Raw genomic sequence first — 12237 nt, 5'->3', positions numbered from 1 at the left:
AGGGGTTTGTCCTCTGGGCTGTCAGGGCACACTGCTGACTCCTACTGAGCCTGCTGCTGACCAGCACACCCAGATCCCTTCCTGCAGGGCTGCTCTCCAGCCACTCCATCCCAGGTCCAGAATCCAGCATTCAGACTTGCTGAATTTCGTCCCATTAATCACTGCCCAATGCTATAAGCTGTCTAGAGCCCTCAGCAAGGCATCTCATCCCTCAAGGCCCCTGGAACTGAGTCCTGAGGAACATTGCTGGGACAGGTTTCCAGGCAGATGTCCCCCCTTTCACTACAACCCTTTGAGCTCTGCCTTTCAGATAGTTCATTGCGCAGCTCACCATGAACCCACTCATCCCAAAGGTGGACAATTTGTCCTGAAGGATACTTGAGAGACAGTATCAAAAGCCTTGCTAAAATTCAGAAAAACTGTATCCATGGTCTTCCCTTCATCCATTGGGTGTGTGGCCATATTATAGAAGGATAATCAAATTGATTAAACAGGTCTATCCCTTTGTGACCCCCTGTTGACTGCGCCTGGTGATACTGAGTTATTCTTAAAACACATTTCAAGGACTACTTACAGTTTACCCTGATGGATCTCTTGCTGTCCATGGGAAATCATCTGTGCTACCTGCAACACTTTGAACATGCAGTTGTGGTGGTTTCAGCTGGGATAGAGTTAATTTTCTTCACAGTAGCTAGTATGGGGCTATGTTTTAGATTTGTGCTGAAAACGGTGTTGATAATTCTGGGATGTTTTTGTTATTGCTGAGCAGGGCTTACACAGATCCAAGACTTTTTCTACTTCTCGTACTACCCCCAAATGAGTAGGACGAGGTACACAAGCAGTTGGAAGGGGGCACAGCCGGAACAGCTAACCCTAACTGACCAGAGGGATATTCCAGACCACATGGTGTCATGCTCAGTATATAAAACTGGGAGAAGAAGGAAAGGGGGGATGTTTGGAGTGATGGTGTTTGTCTTCCCAAGTTACTGTTACACGTGTTGGAGCCCTGCTGTCCTGAGGATGTCTGAACACCTGCCTGCCCATGGGAAGCAGTGAATTAATTCCTTGTTTTGCTTTGCTTACATGCACAGCTTTTGCTTTACCCATTAAACTGTCTTTATCCCTGCCCATGAGTTTTCTCACTTTTACTCTTCTGATTCTCTTCTCTATCCCATTGTGGGGAAGTGAGAGAACAGCTGCATGGGGTTGAGCTGCTGGCTGGGATTAAACCATGACAATAGCTCATGAGAAAATTGGAAATAAACTGATAGGGACATATATTTAGATATTTATTAATGAGAAAAAGAGAAGCCTCAGGCTCTCTGTGAGAATCAAGGTGCCTTTATACTCCCAGCTGGCCTACAGGATGACTTTTCACTAAGATGCCTGAGGTTTCAACAAAATGATAATCTAATCCCATAAATAAAAGATTTATTATGTCTCTTTTCTTCTTCTGTGATGTAGTATCCAAATTATTAACCAAACAATTCTAAATATATTGATTAAGTATTTCTATGTCTTAGCTGTTTTGTGAACAATAATTTTAGTATATTTTGGTTTTCTCCGATTAAGAGTTGTGTTTTCCTTCCCTATTATCTTTCACAGATACTGTCAATGGATCCTGTTCCCAGTGAGGATATGGCAGTGTATCCTAGGAGTCTTTCTGAAACCCCAGGAGATGAGGTCTTGCCAAGAAACGCAGCCATGGATGAAAGTGGAGACAGGAAATTATTTGCCCACAGCTCCCATAAGACTCTGTTATAGCAACTCAAAGTGGTTTTATATATATATATTTTGTATTTTATATGCTTATTAATTTTTTTGTTTTGGTGGAGCGTCTACTTGCCCAACCTCTTTTTTTAATTCGTTTTATGTTTAAAGTGCCCCTTTTCTGTAAACATTAATTGAGTCACAACTCTGGGATGTTCCACTGAAATTAGTTTCCTATTGGTGAAAGGGAAGGTAACACTGAAGGCACTGGACTGTAGAACCTGCTCTGTGTTACAAAACTACAAGCGCAGGATAGTAATTTCAAAATGTTTTCCCTGAAATCTTCAGGCAAAGCAACCACTTCTTCGGAACTGGGAAATGCTCTCAGAATCCACAAGGCTGAGGTGCTGAAGTTTCATGCCAGGGGATAAAGAGGTGCTGGGACAATACAGCAGGAGGTTCTATATACATGCAGCTATATCAACATCAATCAGCAAAGTGAAACTGCCTTTGGAGATTATTTAGACAGGTCTGTGCTGTGCCCTGTGCTGCTGAGTTTATAGAAAGACCCAGCCAGAAAAGCACTCTACACCCAGATATCATAACAAAAGTGACATCCAGGGTAGTAAAATAAATATTTAATTTCTTCATCTTCCCATATCCATCTCAGACATCCAGCTAACTCTAATAATACTTTACACTATAATACTTTGGAAATACAGCTATTCTAAATTAATATAATTGTTTTGATAGATACTTGTGAGTTCATTTTGCACTCTCTGTCCACTGATGCCTTTCCAGCTATGGGACAGTATTAAGCCTTTTTTTGCATGCTGTAAATGTATCAAACCTAAAAGCCAAAGTAGATTTTGAAACACTAACAATATCACTCAGTGCTTATATTACCCTTTACATCTTCAGAGTCTTTTAGGAGCAGCCATGAATGAAGTATAGTAATAGCTTTATTGTATTGCAAACCTGCTTTGCCATTCCTCCAGCTGCTTCAGTAGGTCTCATCCTGCTGCCTGTGACAACACCACATCAGAGCTTCAGATGACTAACCACTGAAGCTGGGCTTTGTAAAGCTATGGTTTTCCCTGTATCTCCCCCGAAGGCAGATTAGACACTACATACCAAAATTTTGGAACGCAGATGTGCGCTCAGCATGGTCAGGTGCCACATACTCAAGGGGGTCCACCTCCCTCTGCTGTCACCTGTCCTTGGACTGCAAGTTCTTTGGGTGCCAGACAGCATCTTTCAGCTTGGCAGAGTGTCCAGTGTGGCCCTGGTGCACAGTTTGGAGCTTGTAGGAGCGTAAACACAAGTTACTATAAATTGTCATCAAGGATAACTTTTCTAGATGCTAATAGTGGGAAAAATTGTAGTGCCTTACACAGAGGGGTTTGGACCCCACACTGGGGCTCAGCTGTTCACCATCATCCCTGCCCTGGGTCTACAGCAGTGTGCCCCATTGCTATCATCCAAACCACGGAGGGGGAGTCAAAGGACAGCTGGAGCAGGGGCGAAGCAAACAGTGTGGGAAATGCCCAGCAACCCTTCAGTCCTCCAAAGGCTCCCTTGTGAAAGGAGAGGCTGAGATAGCTGAGGTCCCTGGGCTGTGTCCTCCTTCCATCTGCAGACTTGTCTTCTCACAAGGGCTGGGAACTGATCTTGGCTGCTTCCTCCTCCCCAGGTCAATAGGTGCTTCTAGGATGTGTCCTAGCTGGCATTGCTCCTCCATGACCAAGTTTGTCACACGGGTTCTGGGGCCACAGTGCCACTGGCCCAGCAGGGGCTGTGCTCCATCGTGAGCACGATGGCGAGGCCACCGTATTCACTGCTGAAAGTAAACTGGATGTCAAGCACTTTTCCCATCTGGCATCTATTAAAATAATGTGTGTGAGCGTGTGTGTGTGTGTGTGTGTGTTTGCGTGTTTGTTATGTGTGTGTACAAAATGTGGACACAGTCTCTGATTTCAAATATAGAACAAAATGCATGTTTCAAATTATGTTTTAATTTTGGCTTTTTTGTTAACTGGAAAGATCCTCTATTTTAGAGTTTGTGCAAACTATTTTACTTAACATATTATCTGTAACAGATTGCATAAGCATGACTGTTATCTGCGTTAGTCATCACTTTAGACCATGGAATATAACTCATGGCAGTCTGGATTTAATGAATGTTTGAATTAACCTATACCTAATTTCTTGTGTTTTAAAACCTAAATCTCATTGAAAGCTGAGCTTTGTTTACTTCCCAAAATTGATCTGAGGGCCATTTGGAACACTTAGTGTATTCTAAAATGTGATCGTATCAACAATACACGCTCAAGTTTGTTTTAAAGTGAGTTTTTCTTTCCTAGTTTACATAAATCATTTAAAAAAATCGTTCACTTTTTTGGATCATAATGTACTCACTTGGCTTTTAGACCTACATAGCTCACAGACCAATTTTTCAAACAGGATTCTAAAGCTATTTGTGGATTACTTTCTGTTTGCTACTTGTAATCTGCATTCCTGAGGCAAGCATGCTAAAACGACTGAGGATTTTCATCAAGCTAAGTGATTATACTAAATAGGGCAATTTTGGGTGCTCTTAGCTTCTGTGTTTAAAAGTACAATACAGAAGAAACCAACACCACATTTTCTGTTAAACCACAGAGGGCACTGTTTGTTCTTAATATGAAATGACCCTGCTACATAGACTCTAGTCAGTCTTCATTGAGCAATTAATGTTAAGAGCTTTAATTTAACCTTTTTCCCCCCTTTTTTTCTTTCTTTGATTTAAAAGTTAGCCAGGTGTATTACATTTATGCACACTGTCTTGTACTTTCAGTGTTTGGTACCAAATACTGCCCTGGTCCATCCCTCCTCTCCTTACTGCTTCATCACACTACTGGAGTCAGAGTTTCCTTTCCAGCGGTGGGTCTGGAGATGTAGTGCAGAAAACTGCCTCGTGATTGTTTAATGGTTAATTAGCACTCTGCATTTTTACTTGGTCTTTACTTTTAAAGTATTGGAGAAAGGGAGGCAAGGCAGCACTGGCAACAACTGAAGTGCTAACTCCTAATATTTCTTCTCTGGTGCTTTCAACCAGGATGCAGTAGAGGAAGTAGTGAAGTTGAAAGTCAATTGGCTATGCCAATTTTGCAAATTATTGTTTATTTATCTATTATTTGAAATATTCTGAACAAAATATGATGACATTTTCAGTTTTCTCAAAATAAAAAACCTTCCAAAATATCCAACACAGAAAAACCAACAGCAAAATTTACAGGTTTTGCTAAAAATAAAGTGTTGGGTTTTTTTTGAATTCTATGTATTTGTTCATTTTTTAGTTTCTGTAAAACATGCTGGGAAAAAAAATCAGAATTTCATGTGAAACAAATTTGGGACTTGTTTTGTCTTGGAGTTTTGTTGATACAAAGTGGCCTTAGATCCTCGTACAGAACATCACACACAGACAAGATAAACTGTTTATAATATGAAAATCCTCATAGATTAAAGGAAAGAAATAAAAAGCAGGAATTGCGAAAACTGTCAACATCAGATTAGTGGAAAAGTTGTTGCTCAGTAGTGGTCCTGTTAACTATTGTGCAAGTTTGGGACATCTCAGAAGCTGTAAAGTATTACTTCATTTGCTATTGGTTCAATTAAAGGTGTATTTTAGCAGTTTCTCTCTCTCTGGCACAGTGACCCTTATGAACTTTGCTGGTTAATTTAATTTGTTTGTTAGAGGTCTGGATAACTTATGTGATATTTTTTTTTCCATTTCACTTCCCCAGCCTGAGTGTAAAGCTGGTGCTGAGACCCACAAGGTGCTTTGCAGCTCTTGATGACACACTGCATTGGTCTTAGCCAGACATAGCAGGTTTTGCTTTGTCTTTTTTGTGCCTTGGCAAAGACAAAGGACACAAATGGCTGTTCATGTTGCAAGCACTTGAAAAGGACTGCCAAAATTATGGATGTCTCTGGAAAATAGGGCTGCCCAGGATCCCCTGATGCCCTGATGGGCTTTAGGCAACTTGTGATTTCGTCACTGGGCAACCCATTACGGTGCTAAATTACCTGCTGCTCGATTTATTTTTTTTTTTTTTTTTAATATTCAGGTTGAATCCCTGTTGTCCCAGTTTATATCTGGTGTCTCTAATCTTCCTGACATGTCCCAGCATAGACCCTTGAGGAACTCCTCACCAGGCACTACATAGGGTACTCGTCAGTAGCAACTACCCTTTGAAATGGACAATTCAAACAGGTTTTTCTCCATCTTGTAGTCCAGCCATCAGGATTGTAAAGACTTAGCTTGGATATAAGGATGCTGCAGGAGGCCGTGTTGAAAGTGTTGCTAAAGGAAGCCTTTGCTCCCTTGGGAAATGACTCATGAGAAGGGTGCTGTTCGTGGGGCTACATTTAAAGGGACAATTTGTAAGAGAGCTAATGGAGGCTGTCCAGAGAAATGGAATTTTCTCTGCTGGTTTCTAGTTATTTTTCTTTTAAAATATGAGATGATACTGGGAAATTCCCTTCTGAGAGTAGTTCAATCAACTCATCCCTTGCTACAAGGCCAAGGATGATAAGTTTTTGCCGGTTTCTTTTAAAGCATTCAGGAATAAAGGTCTAAACTTTTTAAAGTCATGTGAATAGGAGATTGTCCACACCATCAAACAGGCAAACTCAGCTGCACAGCTGGAGTGTTATTTTCCTTGAAGGCACTGGTAGGGGCAAGGACATTATCTTGCTGGTGAGGTTACATGCTTTGTATGTGTTTTAGGATTGGGTCTGCATTACCATGGGATAGTTATAAAAACATGCGGATAGTTCTGCAGAAGAATTTGATTTTTCAAAATGTTCTTCCTTGCCTGTCTGATTTTCAAAAACTGGAAACATAATCTGGGAAATAGGGCTGCAGAGTCATTACAAAAGCCCTGCACAGCACAACTCTTGCTGTTTTTGGCTTTTCTATTTCCTCCATATGCCAATTCCTTCCTTGCTATGCTTATCAAGGGATCATAAGCATTTTCCATCTCATTTGATTTTTGAACCTGGAATTCAGTATTCTGCAACATAGAATATTGGAACTGCTTTAATTTGCTAAGTTTAGGCATATCCTGAATATCTAAATATTATTAAACATAAGGTTCCTTTGATTTTTCCTTTTAAGTGACATAGAATGAATTTGTAGAAGAGAAAGCAGTACTTCAGTTATCCATAATGCATCTGTTTATGTTTCCAACTGGTGCACTTTATCACCAAGTCATTGGTTTATATTACAAAATGATGGCTGTGTAATAAGTAGTTAGCAGAAACCACAGGCACGTCTTTGAAATAACGCTAATGGCCATTTTTGATGAAATATATGAGGCTTTGTGAAAATGATTTGATGAAGAAATGTATTTTCTTTACTTCCTGTTAACAGTGAGCATGTTGAAGCCCTTTAATCTCTGCTGCACAACTAAACATTTTTTTTTTCTTATTTGGGATTAGTTTGAACTAGCAAGCACCATTTAATAATTAAGAAGCTTTAAAGCAAGTGAATTTGTTCAGGGAAGAACTAATTAACAATAGCTGGTAACATTGGGAATTAGTCATTCTACCTCTTTCTATACTTATCTAGTTTATGGTACCGAGGATTCTCTTCTGCTAGCAGAGTTTTCCTATGTAGGAATCAATAAGTAATAGTAAATTATAAAGCATGCTGGAAGGCCCAAGTGTGATGACATTTTTAAGACTAAGATTTGCTCTGAAGGGATTAAATCTCTAGATTTTTATGAAAAGTGCAGCCAGTCCTTAGCAATTTACCATACTTCACATTGGATAAGTTTTCTGGCATTTCACAAGTAAATCTTCCAACCAGTTTCTAAGCTAAAATTAGATGTAAATTGGATCTGTAGTTAAAGATGTGATCCTTGGACAAGTTTAACGTTTATGTCTGTTTTATACTCTAGCTTAAAAAAGTTCAGCTGCAATGCATTGTGCAAAATGATATTTTGCACAGGATACATTTGAAGAAATAGTTTATGATTGAATTTTTATGCAGTGTTGTTTTTAACTCCTATTACATGCAGTTTTGCTGATGCTACATATTTTCAATCTTGTTCTCAGAAAATTTTGCTAAACTTTGGCTACTTTTTAATGCTTTTTTTTTTCACCCAAGTGAAGATTACTTGCATCCTGCAGGGGAAATGTTGTTTTGGGAAAGTTCTTATCCAACTTTTTCAGCTTTAAGAAATCAGTTTATTAAATATCTACTTCTTCATATTTTTGACATTTTGGAAAAAAACATCCTTCATTCAGAGTCCCACTAGGCTCTGGTATCAGGATTGTAAATATGGCCTTTGTTTCAAGACTGTATTCTTTGTTATCTTCATGACGTAAAATTTAATATCTTCAAGGAAGAAAAGAGTCTTCCAAAGAAGGGAAGAGTCTTCCTTTCATAATTTGTATCAATTTCTAAAACATTTGCTCTGTGACTTGAAAGGGATAGGGATCCTGCACTTAAATACCCATATCTAATAAACACAGTAAAATGCTAATTAAATGTTAGTTATGCAGGCAAAATGAATGTCAATGTTTCCCAACTGTTGAATGCTTCTCTACCTTCTTAGCAAAGTTAACCAGATTTAGGAGAAATAGCAGCTTCCAACAAGTTACCAGAAGGCATTTCACTGAGATGAATGACTTGGATCAATGCAACTGTTTTGCAAGAAAGTCTAGAAGACCTGGGCTGCCCAAACAGCACATGCAACCTGCCCAGATCACCAGCCCCTGCTATTTCTTGCTTTCTGGGCTGTCTCTCAGAGATAGGCTGAGATTGTGGGGAGGAACAGTGAATAGGTGACAAAGGACACGAGGCTGTAGAAAACCAGGCTCATTGGTTCTGTTGCCACTGGAGCAGTGTGTATGTAAGGATAAGTTAAGCTACGAAATCCTCTTGGTCTTACAGGTGACTCTGCCACTGACAGCCTACAGATAATGTGTATATAGTGCTTATGAGAGGGACAGTGCCTGATGCTTCTCTTGCTTGGCCCATATGATCCCACTGTGTTCAGAGAAATGATGCAAGAACACAGTCAGAAGCTCAGACACTGATTCAGGACTCTCCACACACACTCCACAGACAACTATAAAAGTCAAAAATAGCAGCAAGTTCCAGACACTTTGGGCTCTTCAAGTGTGACCAATCTAATTCAAAGGCACATCAACGACTTGGCCAGGTCTGGCAGTTTTGTGTACCTTTAATGCAATAGTAAACCTGTTTGTAAGAGAGAAATTAAGCAAAAAAGTTTTAAGTGAGAACTTTTGTAGTTAAGCAGAACATTAACTATATCTTTAGGAGCATCAGCAGGTGAAAAATGCATAAAGTGTCTTTAAAAATAACTTGAATCTTATCTGGAGCCAGTGCAATAAAATCATTCCATCGCAACTGCATAATTATTTTGTCACATTATTACACCTTGTTATGTAGAGTGCTTAAGGGTCTGGTCCATGAATTTCTTACTGAATGAATTTGACTTTTTTTTCTAAATATATTCTTAACCAGGTTTTCTTTTTAGTTTTCTACCTATGAAATTCATTGTTGATATTTTAATTTTTCTCCAGAAAATGACTGTTTTATCTGAGAATCCAGCCTAATCTCTCTGCTTTCAAGGGATATGATGGGAGGAGCATTAGGCTTACCAAAATGCTTTCTAGGAAAGCTGAAATTCAGGATTTCTTGGATCAGGGTGTTATGGACCAGGAAATAATAGGAATAATACCGAGGTGGGTATTATATTTTTAAATAGGGATGCACTGACAGTATTTCCATGTGTAGCATTTGTACAATGTGATCTGCTCAGCATGGCCTAATGGCAACAGGAGTTTTGCTATTCGTCTTCCATGTGTCCAGGGATTTTGCCTGGATGCATTTTTTATCCATAACTACTTCATTAGTGCGAAGATTCACATGGAGGTGCTTTAGAGACCTCCCTTCAGAAAGCTACCATTGATGAGGTGGATGTTGAATATCCTCAGAGGAAAAAGATTCACACTGAGAGAATCTCATCCGTGAGAATATGATGCGAGCGCTCCCTGGGGTCTCTACGCTTGCATGAATAAGAAGGATTAAAGGTTCAGGCTTATAGCCCATTTGTCATGAAATCCTCTAATGATGACAGAAACTGTAGACTTGCCTCATATAGAATATCTATAAAGAGCAGAGTGAAAAGGATATAGTGAGGCAATGGTGCATGACCCTAATTTTAGAAGTATTGAAAGTGGGAGAATTCAAGGAGTTTACAACAGTAACAGAATATTGGGGTTTGGTTTCCCTTCCTCCCACCAGTGCAAAACCCAAGCTCTAAAGACTGTGTCTTGAAAAGTCCATACGAGCATCTGGATATTCTTCTCACTCTCCCTCTGTCTCCCCAGCACCTTCTAGGAAATACAAAAACATTAGTGTAAAAAACTAAGATAACTCAAAAGCCACAATATGTAATGGGAAAAAAGCAAGAAGGCACTGAATGGCCAGCAGCAGCTGGGATGCAGCTGGTAGGAGAACTGTGATGCTCCTGCCTGTCTGTCTTTGGAGGGATGGGGTAGCAGTGCCAGGGGTTATGGAGGCACCTGCCAAGGGTGCCTGTCTGTTGGTAACCTGGGACCTACTTGAGCCCCTGGCTTGACCCTGATCCCGAGCCATGCCAAGGCTCAGATGGTCCAGGATTGATGCAGTCAGCTGCTCTGTTTCATTATAGGTGGAAAAAATGTCAGAAATTCTAAATATGCATTTTTTATTTCAGCTGGAATTCAATATCCTACAAAATGGAATTTCCCTCTCTTTGTCTAGCTGCAGCGTGGAAGAAGGGTCCTTTGAGGAGAGGCACAAGAGAGGCGTAGCCTGATCTTCAGATGAGAAAATGGGTTTCAGACTCTGGTGCTGCAACTCTTCTGTAGAAATAGAGGTGTATTCCCTAATTTGAACATTTTGTGATTTAGCCAATGAAAGTAAGTTTGCATCTTTTTGCTGAACACCTGGAATTTTTCAAAGAGATATCTATACCTGCCAGGTTTAGTTAGAGGCTTGGAAAACACCAGTGGCAGGCTGGAATGAGGGAGGGAAAGCAAGGTGTTTCTGGACACAAAGCAGCCCTCCTCTGCCAGGTTGCCTGTTTAAAGTACAAGCTCATAGGAGCAAGGATAATCTTTTTTCTGTATGGAGTGTGGTGTCCAGTGAGCTGTTACAAATCTGTAATAATCTGTTTTGCCAGGCATATCTTCTTTACACCAAATTTTTCCTTGTGAATTCGTAGCACGGTGTTACACATCTGTATCCTGGCACTGCAGCAGTGTCACTTGCTGCCTGTGAGGGAGAAGGGTTACGTGGTGGGCATATTGTCTGCATGCAACTGCTGGGGAAAGAAAAAAACCCCACAAATTTGCTGAGAGGATTAAGCACAACAGTTGAGTTTGAGGGACTCATGGGTATTTGTCAGGCCATTTACCATGACAGGAGGCATACCTTACTTCATGTGCTCTCAGATGACTCATGTGCTCTCAAAAATATTACCCTGCAGGTATGGAAATTTTTAAGTTCCTTGTTTAAAAATGCATTGAAAGTTCCTCAATAGAAAGTGTAAAATATTTGTTCAGTGGGCTACCTGGTAAGGTTTTCACTTCTGTAATTTTTCCTGCTTACCCTAACAGCTGTCTTCTTTTTTTCAAACTCTCGGAATAGGAAATGCCTTCATTAATTTAATTTAGATAGTTTGATTGCAGTGGTACCCACTGCATTTCACATTTTATAGTTTGCAGTTAGGAAGCAACATCTGGACTTATCCCAGTAAAAATGTGATTTCCTGCTCTTAATACCTTTATTGTATTTTCTTATATAAATATTGTTTAATTATAGAAAGGAATCATGTCATTAATCTTCACTATGTTGATGACTTGAGGTACCTAAGCCCAGAGCTTGCTATTTAGTGGCATGAAAGCATTGCATTTGAGTGGGTTATGGCCATTAATATGCTCATGAGTCCTCAGGAGAAATGGAGCTTAGAGCACAGTCTATCTACTCACCTCATATTTGACATCACTGGGAATCTAAGTCCTTCTGGCTCACCATTGAAATATGGTGCTGGTGGGTTTGGTGACTTGAACCATTTAGTGAGACAAACACACCAGAAATCAGATTGCTACTTGAGTGATCACTTGCTAGTCATGTTTTCTTAAGCAGATGGTCCATGCTGTCCATGAGCAAGCAGCTTTTTAAGCAGCTATCCTGCTTGGTTTTATGGGACTGGATTTGATGCATTTGTAAGGTTTGCTGTGTTATGTAACCCAGTCCTCCAAAGTTTTTTACTTTTTTATAGTCACAGTTGATTAAAGCTGACCTGGCAAGAGACCAGAAAGCCTTTGAGAGGATTAGTGGTTATTAGTGTCATTGCCTCTTCTACTGTAAAAGTGGCCCTGCTATGAGCGGCTGAGCAGCATCGCCCCGGCACAGCTCACCCCTCGGAGCACCGTGGGGAGAGGGGAGCTGCGACCTGCCAT

This window comes from Corvus brachyrhynchos, unplaced genomic scaffold, assembly GCF_000691975.1.
Source record: "Corvus brachyrhynchos isolate BGI_N302 unplaced genomic scaffold, ASM69197v1 scaffold302, whole genome shotgun sequence".
Classification (NCBI taxonomy): Eukaryota; Metazoa; Chordata; class Aves; order Passeriformes; family Corvidae; genus Corvus; species Corvus brachyrhynchos.
The sequence above is the reverse complement of the archived record's forward strand: the minus strand, read 5'-3'. Positions refer to the sequence as shown.